General features: G+C 37.3%; 1 protein-coding gene across 1 annotated transcript in view; it reads right to left on the reverse strand.

The window, feature by feature from the left end:
- Positions 1–228: 228 nt before the first annotated feature.
- The window catches only part of LOC139964033 (uncharacterized), a 76007-nt gene continuing 62846 nt past the window's right edge, over positions 229–13389 (reverse strand). The window contains exon 6 of the mRNA XM_071965386.1: positions 229–247. The gene's annotated coding sequence lies outside the window, so the exon portion shown is untranslated. The remainder of the gene's footprint in view (positions 248–13389) is intronic.

Genomic DNA, 13389 nt, shown 5'->3' on the forward strand with positions numbered 1-13389 from the left:
TCCTTCTTTTCTCTAGCCTGTTTTTTTTCTTCTTCTTCATCTTCTTCTTCTTTTCATTATTCTTTTTTTCCCCCTTCGACTCTCCTATGCGAGGCCTGGCGGTTGGGGTCGAGTTATATTCAAGATACAAGAAAGTTATTGAGTATTTGGCACCTTTACCGAGCTCTCCGAAACTGGGACAAGTTATGGACAGGGATTTATACCTGTTTGATTCCAATGGGAAGAAGTTAACAATTCCAAGTGCGAACTGAAATAAAATAACAAGAGAGAATTAAATTGACATTATATGCTCGATTTAGCAGATTCGACTTAATGATTTGATAGCTGGCTTGCCCATTGAAATGTCGCTTTGTTTGGCGAGAGAATTGTTAACAAGGGGCAAGATTACAATATATTCGTAAAAGAAAAAGGTCAACTAAGGCCAATGGTGCGTCCATCGAAGCGTGTGGTGTCGTTTTACTTTCGTCTTTTAACGAGGACGTATGACAAGATTCGGTTGACAAGATGAAAATAGTTCATTGAGAATTTGATTATATAGTTCAGACAGGTCAGGTATGTTAGGCCAAACTTTTGTTTTCCCTTCCCCCTTCCCCCGCACCAACGCCCCCCCCCCCTCTCGCACTCCCAGTCCTATCATATATGCATAAACACAACGGAACTTGAAGCAGCTCTTGGGTCGATTTTGCTTTTCAATTTTCAAATATATTTGAAACTGACATCGAATGACAATAAATTTCGTAGTTCGTCTAGTAAAACTCCCTTTCAAATGACGGTAAAAATCATTAAAGAAAAAGGTTTTTTTGGGGGGGGGGACGGGGGTGAGGGGTGTTAGGGGGGTTGCTTGCTTGCTATCAAACATTCTTGACGATATTTTAAGACACATAGTGCCACTTTGAATGATATAATTTGTTATCGATATCATATTATTATTATGATTATTATTTTTATTATTATTATTATTATTGTTGTTAATATTATTATATTTATCATTCATATTATTATTATTATTATTATTTTTATTACGGCTATTACATATTTCATCTTCCTGATTCGATTTTAAGAAACAGATTATCTTTTTCCTAAGCCGTCGAGTACGTTTTAGCACCATCTACATGTGGCCCTAAGGCATAGTGCATAGCGCTTCTCCCACCCCTTCCCCAATCAAAATCCGAAAATAGCATCAGAGTTGGTATGCCTTGCCTCGAGGTGATCACAGCGGCCCCTATAGTCCTTGAAAGGGCCCCATAACGTTGGAAGCCCGTAGGCAACTTGCCTCGTTCGCCTCCTTACATAATCGAGCACTGACAGTACCAAACAAGTTGTGGCGTATTTCCAACGCAAAATGTCGCTTGAATATAATTTACATTAAGAGTGCGAGAATGGAATAATCAATTTTGTACGGCTTCCACGTGTGTCCTCCAATGCGATTTCGATGTCACATGATATAGAAAGCTATATCTCATATTAAACGTAGTACATATGCCTCCCCCCCCCCCCGCCCCCTCCATTCCATTCCTCATCCCATCCCATTTTCCAGATTGTTCAGTGACAAGATTTACAAGAATGACGGCAAACGCTCCCACAGGAGTCTATTGTAATCCCACCCGACTAAAGGCCCCACCCAGTCCTCTGATGAGCTCATACATAAGTATACCGTTACAGTGGTCCATGTGCAAAGTAAATTTCTGGCTCACAACATCGATTCATTCATGATCACCAGTCAGTCAGTGATGCCAATCTGCATCTCTTATATACAAACTCCGTGTCAATGTACTTCGATTTTGACATGTGTTATTGCATCACGGCTGCGCATAAAAACAAATGTATTGAGATAGCCAATATAGCATGTAAGCAGACGGGAGGTTGTTATGTTATGGCATCAATTGAATCATTGCGTGGCAATATCCTGATTGTTATTTATGTAATATCAATTAACACCGTATATGAGTCGCGTGAAATATTATTTCCAAAAGGGAGTGGATTTCACAAAACATATCAGAATTGGGAGATGGGGGAGGGGGGGAGGAGGTACCTTTATCCCGTATAATTAAGCCATGTTCATACGTCATTTATCATAGACCCCCTCCCATCACCCCGCCCCCCCCCCACCCCCGCTCCCACCTCAGTTATACACTTTCATATTTAACAGGTAAAGGTCTAAATATGCACTACTGTGCGTTGTTTCCATGATTTATTTATCTGATTTCAGAGACGCAGCCTTAAAATGTCGGTTCAAACAAATAATCCCTTTGAAACCCTGTTTGTGTGTTATGCTTTTGTCGTGATTTTTCCACTCTTCAAACTTATATATATATACCAGAAAAAAAAATCATGCAAGCTCGTTCGTTCCCCTTAAATACATTCTCTTCTTAAAAACCGTTTTTTCCCTTCTTATTCCTTTTCTTTTTTTTGTTCCCATTATTAGCATTCTTTCTTTTCCTTATTCTTCTTCTTCTTCTTCGTTTCTCTTTATCAATCTCGTCTAATTCAAGCTGAAATCGATATGAAGACTGGGGGAAAAGTGCGAGATTAAGTCATTGTTATTCACACCCTTCACAAAGTAGAAGAAGTGGACATATTGGCTCCTTTTTAAAGAGGGACATTTGATTTGACTTTCTTATTTTTTTTTTTTTTTTGGTTTTGCCTCCTCTTATTTATTCTATCCTTTTGATGACGTTATTCAAAGGACAGGTTCAAAATCTGTCTCACCGTGGCAAGAGATTATACCTCGAATAGGAGGTTAATGAAATCTACGCGTCCGCGGTGACCACACCTTATAGATAAACTGAAAGCAAGAGAGGAAAATAAAATAAATCGGCTTTTCCTTAATCAGGAAAAACAAGCGATGAAAATTGAAAATCCGTACGGATCCGTCTCGTCTTTCGGGTGAAATGATTAAAAGTACAGCGAAAGATGTAAAAAATATATGAATAGTAACCACTAACCACCCCACCCCCCTCCCACCCCACCCAATGTCCATCAGCTTCTACGTGTTTTTCTTAAAAATTGGTAATCCTTGCAAGGATGTGTGGAATCGGAGCAAATATTTTCAAAAGTATGGTTACCTATTTTGAAGAATAAATTAGTTGATTGTTTGCTTGAGAGTTAATGTTACAGAAGATATAACTTTTTCTCACATTTTGCACACACAAAATTCCCGAACGGCATGTTGGTTGTGATATTAAGTCTAGTGTACTACCCAGTGGAAGATTTTTTTTAAAACTATGCACATCATTAATTTCACCAGGAACGCGACCACTTGTACTTCTGGGTAGAATCAAGAGAAGGGATGGGGTCATCCCCTCCCCCTATACCCTCAGACAGAATATTACAAAGGAAATCCCAGTGGACATAAATATACAACTTACGTGTACAGCACACCCTAAACAGTTGAAAGATCTTCGATATTGTCTGAAAAGTGCATCTAAGCACCCTCCATTCTACCAACTGTTTCACCCCCTTAGACACCCACCCCCTTGACGACATATCATCATTTCCCCCTCCCCTTCAACCCTCTAAATACAGTGTGTAAAAAAATGGTGTTGTGCATGTGGGCTTCACAATTTTCATTTTCAGTCGAGGGGGTGGGGGAGTGTGATGGGCACCAAGGAGAGGAACATAATTTTATGTCCAGTTGGTAACAAAGATTTGCACTGTCAACACTCAAAGCGTTTTGTGAGACAGGTTTTACTGTCTTATTTCACATCCCGCAAAATAGGGGATTATTCATAAGGTAATTGAACCTCCCCGGTGGTTGTAAAGCCTCGGTCATTTTGAAAACTTTAGGAATATTAATGCAAACCGTGAACATGTTGAGCTATACCAACGGAAGATCTGTAGAGTGGAAACAAGTCTTGAACATAAATTTCTTCAAAAGTACCTTCTAAAGTAACACCTGCAGTATGCAACTCAGTAAGCTGCACCCTTAATTATTTATATTTTTTAAATGAAAGAAGGAGGGTAAATCCTTTCGTATACCCACCCGGCCCTTCCCAGAGGCCACTACATCCACCACTGCCAGGGTAGTCTTGTTAAGACCATATAGGTATGTACAGCCCAGTGTACCTTTCTTTTTCACAAAGCTATTTCCCCGTATCTGTTTGCTGTATACTGTCCAGAGAACGCCCCGGGAACGTTTTCGATTCTTCGGTTTGTATCGGACAGATCCTCGAGCATGTAAAATACAGTGGGCAAGCGCATTCGTGGTAGGCAGAAACGGACTCTGAGGCATGTACAGTTTGCACGCGAGAAAAAGAGTATTACAAAAGGGTTGGCCACGACTATTGCCAGGGTCGCAAATATGAGGATGATGGTGAAAACTGGGGCCACCAAGCAAGCCCCCACCCCCCCCCCCAAGTGAATATAATGTTCTTCCCTAAATGAGAATCTCAATTTATTCAGCACGCGCATATTTCCTTCCCACTTTGTTATTATTTTTAAATTGGAGCTATTTTTCGGCATCCAACTTGGGTCTATACGTGCACGTTCACACGGAATACATACCAGGGTCTTCTATTAGTTACTTTGATTAGTTGATTTGCTTTGAAAGCCGGTCACTTGAAAGTTGATATGTGCAAACAAACAAGAAAATCATATTCTTCTTTTCTTCTCGGAATTGAACAATAAACAAAAATTCTAAATATTATAAAAGCTTCTAGGGACAATACCGAAAATACCAGTTTGACGTAATAATATTGTGTCAATGGTTCAACCCCCCCCCCCCCCCGCTTGTTTATCTTCGTATTATCACGACAGCCATGTATTGTTATAGACTTGACAGAGCTATGATAGTTCAAGCATGCATGAGTAGGGAAAAGGTGATCGTTATTTCAAGCACACAATGCAGTCCATACAGATATCATTAACATATACTTGCTGTATAATGCTCGCACCATGCAAGTGTATACTATATACATATATATATATATATATATATATATATATATATATATATATATATATATGTGTGTGTGTGTGTGTGTGTGTAAGCTATACGGGATCTTTGTACTATTATAAGGCTTACTAAATGATCCTCTCATTGAACGGACTTTATACAGTGAGTGCTTGGAAAGGGGGGAATATGATAATAGCCCGGTGAATGCGATGACGTAATAGATGGAGAGAGCGCATTGTTGTCCTCTTCTATTCCATTATTTGAGTTGACTCAGTGTAACTTAAAAATACAGAACTCCTTTGCGTCAAAAGCATTATTTATCAACGTGACAGATAAATGCATTTCAATATGAAGAAAGGTATTCGAGTAAAGCGTTGGATAAGCTTAGTGTTGATTTTTATTCTTCTTTTCTCCCCCTTTCTTTCTTTCTTTCTTTCTTTCAAGGTTAACGAAATTATCAACTCAGTCATGAGATCTGGGTTTGCGTTCTCTGGAGTGACGCCGTGACGGAGTGAAAGAAATTGGTTAGGTTACTCTAAACGTCACTATAGCATGGTACCCTCAAATATGCTACAAACTCAGGTATCCAGTACGCTACAATTCAACAAGTGTTTTTTTATGATTTTTTATTCTTTCTTTCATAACTGCAACTCTAACTTAACTTGTAGAACCATGGTCACGATGAGACATTTAATTATCTTTTTTAAAAAAAAAATCATAATATTAAGAATCAGCAGTTATTATTTTTTTTTTATTGTAGAATCACAATGAGACATTTAATTGTCTATTTTAACACTTATCGTAAGTCTGGGTTAAATTTGAATGATCAGAGCCCTCTATATAGGAAACTACTTTTGATAACCGTTTTAACAGTTTTTAGCTTTGCTGAAATTCGGGGCTAATGCTTAGTGACATTTAAGAAAGTAGTACGGTATGCGATTTAAAGTTCGACTGAAACTTAACGTTTACATGCTACCATGAATCGTAAACGTATTCAGTTAACAAATGCATCCAACACTTTGAACGTATAATATAATAAATTACCCCCCCCCCCCAAAAAAAAAATCATTGAACAACTAAATTAACCTCTTAACTTTGTTTCTTCGTTTGTATATAAAGGAATTAGAGGAAGTGTTCAACGATTCCTGATTTGGGGGGGGGGGGGAGCTGGGGGGAGCTGACATGACCAGTTTGCAGCTAAAGCTGGTTGCATGCATATTATTTAACAAAAAGAAACGAATACTCAATTTGCAAATATGCTCGAATTGTTTGGTAAGTTTGAAATAACAGTTCATGTGCCATAACGACAAGCAGTGATGAGGTTATATATACATGTGTAATAGGCCTATAGAATAAACAGGTTTAACTAAAAAAAGTTGTCTTATCAGAAAGTTTGCTTTGGTAAGCAGTGTGGTACTGTATGTGTATATATGGTCCATTCCAGAGGAGGAAACCCTTAATTAATGATAGGAGGGATCATGGGACTGGGGAGCACAGCGCCCTCACAATTTTGTGGGGAAAAGGACCACTGCCCGTAAATGTTTGCGCCCCTCCAGATTGAAGCCTCTTCCGGACGCCCATGTTGGGAGAGGGTGTGGGTAGGAGAGGGAGGGGCAGGGGAGGAGAGGGAAGAGGAAGGGGAGAGTGATTGATATACTATAGCCTTTGCTGCAGTTTGACGTCAGTGTTGCATTTTGAGTTGGATTGTATACCAATGAGTCACTGTGCAAAGTTGCCATGTAAAGTTCCCAATTTCGCACTGAATTGGGATAGGCTATTTTTTTTTTGGTGGACGAAATGAACAGAGAGAGAGTAAGGTATGTTTTCATGCAACCTATTTTATCCACACGGGTCATGTAATATAGGCGGCACCAGACTATAGCAAATTCAACACAAATACATTAAATCCGTGTAGCCATTTTGATTGAGATTTATATATATATATATAGTATAATTGAGAGTGATTTATAGTTTGAGCATGAATGCTAATATATACATGAGCATGCTTCTTTTCCTTCTACCGCTTTCCACCGCGTTCCCGCACACTACCGCAGTGATAAGTGAATATATATATATATATATATATATATATATATATATATATATATATATATATATATATATATATTTATATATATATATATATATATAAATATATATATATATATTTATATGTATATATAAATATATATATATATATATATATATATATATATATATATATATATATATATATATATATATATATATATATATATATTGCATTTTTCTGAGTTTTCTTCAACAGTTTTATTTTCTTTACCAATTCCTGCACCAAGTCTCACTCAAAATAGATTGATGAAACTGTAAAGTCAACCTCCTATAGATTTTGCAACAAATTTAATAACATTTGGTTGGCTCCCTCTGCATTTCGTCGCCCACACATTCGATTATTCTATAGAACTCGTGTGCATTAAGATCCCCGATTCCACTGCCACCCTTGGGAGCCTTCAACCTTTCGTACATATAATTCATTTTCAAGTTACTTGCAAAATAAACTTGACTTTATTCTAGCCAATAAAACTGCCTAGTCTTATAATATATTTCTTTTAGTATTGGAAACTATATTAGCAACGTAAAAACATGATTGTATGGCGTGCATGACTATAAGTCTTTTGAAACAAAAACAACAAAAAAATGCCACGGTTTATGCAATAATACCACCCAAAAAAAAAAAACAGTTATGGAATATTCCGACACCGTTAATCAACCCCCAAATCTATGGGAACTCGCAACAATATTATACTTACACAAAGAAAGAAAAAAATCGTCTTAGAAAGGTGTTAAGATTATTAGTGAGTACAAAAGGCTCCGACTATGATCCTAGATTGTTATCCAGCACATATACGAACACGCGATCATAAAGTTTTGCAGTGACCCTGACAAACGTTGTCATAGTTTTGTCATGCAGTCATTTGTAGAGTAAATATTTATGCGGACTATGTTTAGAAGGGGGAAAAGAAAAAGAAACAGAAAAAGGCCGATATATAAGTATATATAAACAAGAATTTGGCATCCATCAAGGCTGTACAAGTCACCTTCTCATACTTTCGACCCCCGAGTACTTCGTCGACCCACTTAAAAATCCCAAAGTCATAATGAATTCGTACATTCATTATGACTCTTTTCCACAAATCATCTTTGGAATTAAGACTGTTGAGATTTTTTTTTGAACAGAAAATGGGGGAAATAGTTAAAAAAACAGGTACGAAGCCCGAGGCCAGAATTAAATTGCCATAGATACACTATCGAGTTGACGTGTTTCACAGGTGAGTTAAAGCCATTTTAAAAATTCTGGCTTTTCCCTCGTTTATCTCTGGCGGGCAAATGGCGTTCTAGTTTCGTGCGGATGGCACGCTTCTTCTCCTTCTTCTCCTTCTCCTTTTTAGTTTATTTTATTCTATATTTCCCCCTGCCATTCTTTTTTTTGGTTGTATTTTGTTTATGGCCAACCAAAGGCTGTCATATTTCTTCATGTATATATAAGGCAAAAACAAACCTTTGGAAAAAATAAAATTTGTATCCTAAGGGTTCTTCTCTATGCATAGAGATAGATAAGCCTCACCCATCATTCCAATTTTTTTTTTTTTTTTTTTTACAAACTCGACTGGACCCAAAACAAACATGGAGAAAATTAAGCTAATTCAATAACGTCCGAATTTAAGAGGGGTGAGATGGGGAAACAAAAACGTAGAAGATATATATTGTCCGTTTGAATTCATAAACAGGTTTGCATTCAATTAGAATCAGGTCAGTGAAGTGACCGAGAACGCCCTCGAGTCACGGGCTCCTTAATCACCGGCTCTTCCAGGTATAAGAAAAAGCCCAGCCTACATTCTCTCGTCCTACATCATCACGTGACGTGAGGGAGAAGGGGGACACAAAAAAAAGAGACATTTTGATGACGTCATGCAACAACTCGACAGAAATTATTTTAACACGAGAAAAAAAAGGGAGATAAAATTTGGGCTACATTTTATAAACTAGTTATTTAAACAGTCGTATATCGAGAAAAAGATATGTACATTTTGTGGCGTTTCAAGTTGTAAGTATTGAAGAAACGGGAATATTATCAAAGAAGGACGTCTGAGCTATAATGCCTATGTTAGTCAAGGGAAGATCCAGGTATGACCCTGTGTCGTTGAGGCTGACTCCCATGTAAGGAAGAGTGGGGGGTCCTCCTCCACAAGAAAAAATAAATTAGACGTGAAATGGTACAATCTTCTGCATATTTTAGTCTATATATATTGACACACAACGTTGTACTAACAATTAACTGTTTTTGAGGGGTTGTAGGGGTGGGGGAGGGGGGAGGGTGGTCGAAGGGGAATGTAAATTCCCTAACTCTCTCCCTGAAATATCGCCTGATAATCTGGTCGCCATTTTGGTCATATTCAGCGCAAATGTTTAAAAAAAAAACTGTTTGCTGGAATATGACAATGTAATTTTTGTTTTTTAATTGTTGTAGTACTCTTTTATTAAGTAACAATGTAAAATCACGCTACCTGGCAAGGTGACAGCCTGGATTGCAAACATATTGCGAAATATTTTGGAATGAAGTACAACGGTTTCCATGCCAACAGATTGCAGGGTTCAAGTCAAAGTGACAATCTACATTTAGTGTTAAAAGGGAGTGCAAAAACATATTCCAGGGGTAACATTAAATTGGAAAATTTTGCATTCAATTTCTGCATAGCGTTAACGAGTTACTATACTTGGGACTAGCCGGGTGACGATCGGTGTCAAGAATATGATTTACTTTGCTTTTTCTTTCTCCATGCATGGCGCTGCTATTTGCAGTTGCATTACTCACGCCGTATTTGTTCCACATTGAAGCCGCTAATATTCGTAACTGTTACGCAGGCTAAAACGGGCAAACCTTCCCGAACGGTGCTGCTCGATTGGTCATTGGCCCGTGGATACGTTGAAATCTTTAAAACTTACTTTCTCAAATGTTCGCTTCGCAGACCAGTGTTGTGATCGCGTGACCCGTTATATAGCGCAACGTGCTGTAGCCTACCGTGGCACTATTAAACACATGTGACTGTATAGTGTGTTTCTATATTCACATGAATCCCAAGTTTGAAGTACAATATGGGAATTACATTGCAGAATCAAGATGACACAGCTCTATAGTTGTTTATACAACAATCGTATAAGTTACGTAATCAAATATCAAATTGGCTTCATGACCAAATCTATACACTATATTGTGAACAATTCGGTATCCGATACATTTGAGCACTACTCGGTGGGTTTTAAAAACTGTCTGACAAAATACAAATCAAACTCGTGAAAAGGAACAGACTAACATACACAATATATAAACCTGAATTTGTTGGCTAACGTTTATGGCTACATTGCCTTTAATGACAGAGACAATGACGCTAACGTGCGGCACGATATCTTATGATCTGTCCATTACAAATAACTAGCAGACTTATGAAAAAAAAATGTTTGGTTTTGTTCAAAATAATGTTCAAAGGATTTTGAATAAGTTTTATTAGTGAATAACAAAGTGTTCAGACAACGTTTATAGATGTTATCGCCCCATATTCAGTTTAGTTAAGAAACAGGCTTGAAAAACAAACAAAACACAATGACAAAACTAATGGAGAACCAAGAAAAGGAATAAAAAAAATCTCTATACATTAAATCATATATATATATATATATATATATATATATATATATATATATATATATATATATATATATATATATATATATATACATATGTATATATATATATATATATATATATATATATATATATATATATATATATATATAATATATATATATATTTAAAAACTGAAAACCTCATCATTTCCACCTTCTCCTGATCTCCTGAAACACCTCAACCTTTCCCACACCCTCTCCTCCGACTAAAAGCGTCTGAACGTAAATTTTAAGATTTATTTATTTATTTGCGTGCAAAATAACACGCTTGTTCACACGATGCAGCCAAGATTGTCAGATACGACCACTTCAACGACGATTTTCTCATCTGCTTCCACTTGCCAAAGTAGATGGCGCCCGTCATGCACACTCTGCGTAGAATGACGGACCTGCAGGTACTTGCATTGTAGTTCCGTAATAACAGATACGCAGTGTCTTATAAGTTCCGAATGAACTGCGTTCGCCATGTTGTCCGCACTCATTAGTCATAAAGAAAATATTTACAAAACAGCTGCAGAATCAAACATAAACAGCTATTGTGATTGATTTAGTTTAATTTAGCCTATGCAACCGGTGTGTGTGCATTTGTTTTGTAGGTTGTTAAGGGGGAGGGGGGGTAAGATATTGGGGGTGGGGACGAGGAGTAATGTCAGAATAGGCCCTACCTTAAATTTGTACGGAGTAATACAGTGGCCTTGTACATATGTTCAGTTTTCACATATTACGGTACCTTTCACTTTTATAAGTTACATTACTTGACAGCCAACGATGCCGGGGTGGGTGGGGTGGGTAGGTGGGGAGGGAGGGGTGAGGTGTCAGGAATGACTCTTTAGGAAATGTATGCATTTCATTTTCGACACCGCTAGATGATAAATAAGTTCTGTGAAAGTGAATTTCTATAAAATCGCTGTAACGTACCACGTTCAAGCTTGTGAGCTAGCAATTAGAGCAAAATAATAAGGGGAGCAAACGAAAGTTCTGCAAAGTGCAGTTACCCTTAATTACGACGTAGACTAGCTTCGACCTTTTTCTTTCGGGGAGACTTCGAATGGTACTCAACCCCACGTATACACGTTAGGTTATCATGTTTCTTTTGTTATAACCTTGAATTGTGGTTTTTCTGTTTTTGCAAACTACAACAATTATGAATTATTTTCTCACAGATGTAAGATATCGCTTGAAATGATATGATCAGTGGAGTATAATATGCTACAGTGTTTTATCCATTGTTCTGGCCAGTTATTACACTGTGAGATGATCTTTATCATGCTGATGGGAATACGGTTTTGTTTACTGGAAAAAATATTTCACACCTTACATCATTATGGCTGTCCTTTTCAGACGGCGGTTGTTAACCCCCCCCCCCCCCATGGAAACGTAAACATCAACAATAAATGAGTAATAACGTTAGCCAGAAATATACCAACTATATACTCAAAGTGGTTAGGGTGTCCACACTATAAAGCGGGAGGCCCGAGTTCGAATCCCGGTGTGGAGGCTGGAAGTTTCGATTTTTCTGGATTTTCCAACTCACTACGATTTCAATATATATATATATATATATATATATATATATATATATATATATATATATATATATAATTTGTAATTAACTTTGTACAAACATTCCTTGTTGGGTATAGATACAGTATACCGTATATTTCATGCAACTAACACCCATGAACGATAATTATTTTCGTTACACGTTAGTATAGTATTGGTCCAGTTTTGCTATAGCAACTGCTAAAACTTGAAGTATCTCTTCATACAGGTTGGGCAATATGCGGGCCTACTACAAATCATAACAAAACGTTGAGGATTTGTTACTTCATACATTTAATTATCACAGAGACATTATACGAAAGTTCTCAAGCTTACCACGGGGAAATGTTTGCTGAAGTTTGAACCGTAGTGATCATTTACTTGTTTTTTTACACTTTTTGCAGAAAACAACTTAGGCCTAAATGTCAGAAGAGTATATATATTTTTGTAATGTTTCTTTCGTTCCAACACAACAGTCTGTTATGCAGCAATCATAGAAAAAAATTGCCGGTGTAACTGTAACCCAACTGGTAAAAGTGCCTGCTATGTGCTCACTTCACTGCATATTTGTCACATTTTTGAACTGCTCAACTGGGAAAACGTCTTCTTTCAAACGTTTTACCACTTATGTAGAAATGTGGCAGTAATAATTTTCTACTTTACTGCTTAATATAAGGGGACAATTAGCACGTGTTCTGTACGGTCCGAATTATTTCTCCCCCTACCCCCCTCCCCCTACCCCCCTCCCAATAGAAAATCCCGACTTTTCGGAACGTATATGGTAACTCTACCACTGACCCTCTACCATCATGTAGAAATGTATGTGTACTTTATTCCTCCTGTTAAATCCTAAGTATACGATATCGTAGTTAACTACACACATATACAATGAAAATATTGAATTTCCTAACTAATGAAGAACTGTGACCTCACTTTGGTCACAAGTCAAAACTAAAATCGTAACACGAAGATCCCCTAAAAGATGAAAAGTTATTACTACAACCGCTTTCATGGAAAATGACCTTCAAAAACAGCATAATCGATGACTAAACACTGTATCCCTTTACAACCAAAACTGGCATTATGGGAAAAGCAACCACGAATGCTGCTATCATAAACGTACAAAAAGTGTTACTCAACATTACGTAATGTTACGGTCGGTATTGTCAACATATTATAGTTTTTGCATCTAAGGCCATCTTGTATAAACTCACACCATCTATGTATCAAGT

This window comes from Apostichopus japonicus, chromosome 3 (assembly GCF_037975245.1).
Source record: "Apostichopus japonicus isolate 1M-3 chromosome 3, ASM3797524v1, whole genome shotgun sequence".
Lineage (NCBI taxonomy): Eukaryota > Metazoa > Echinodermata > Holothuroidea > Aspidochirotida > Stichopodidae > Apostichopus > Apostichopus japonicus.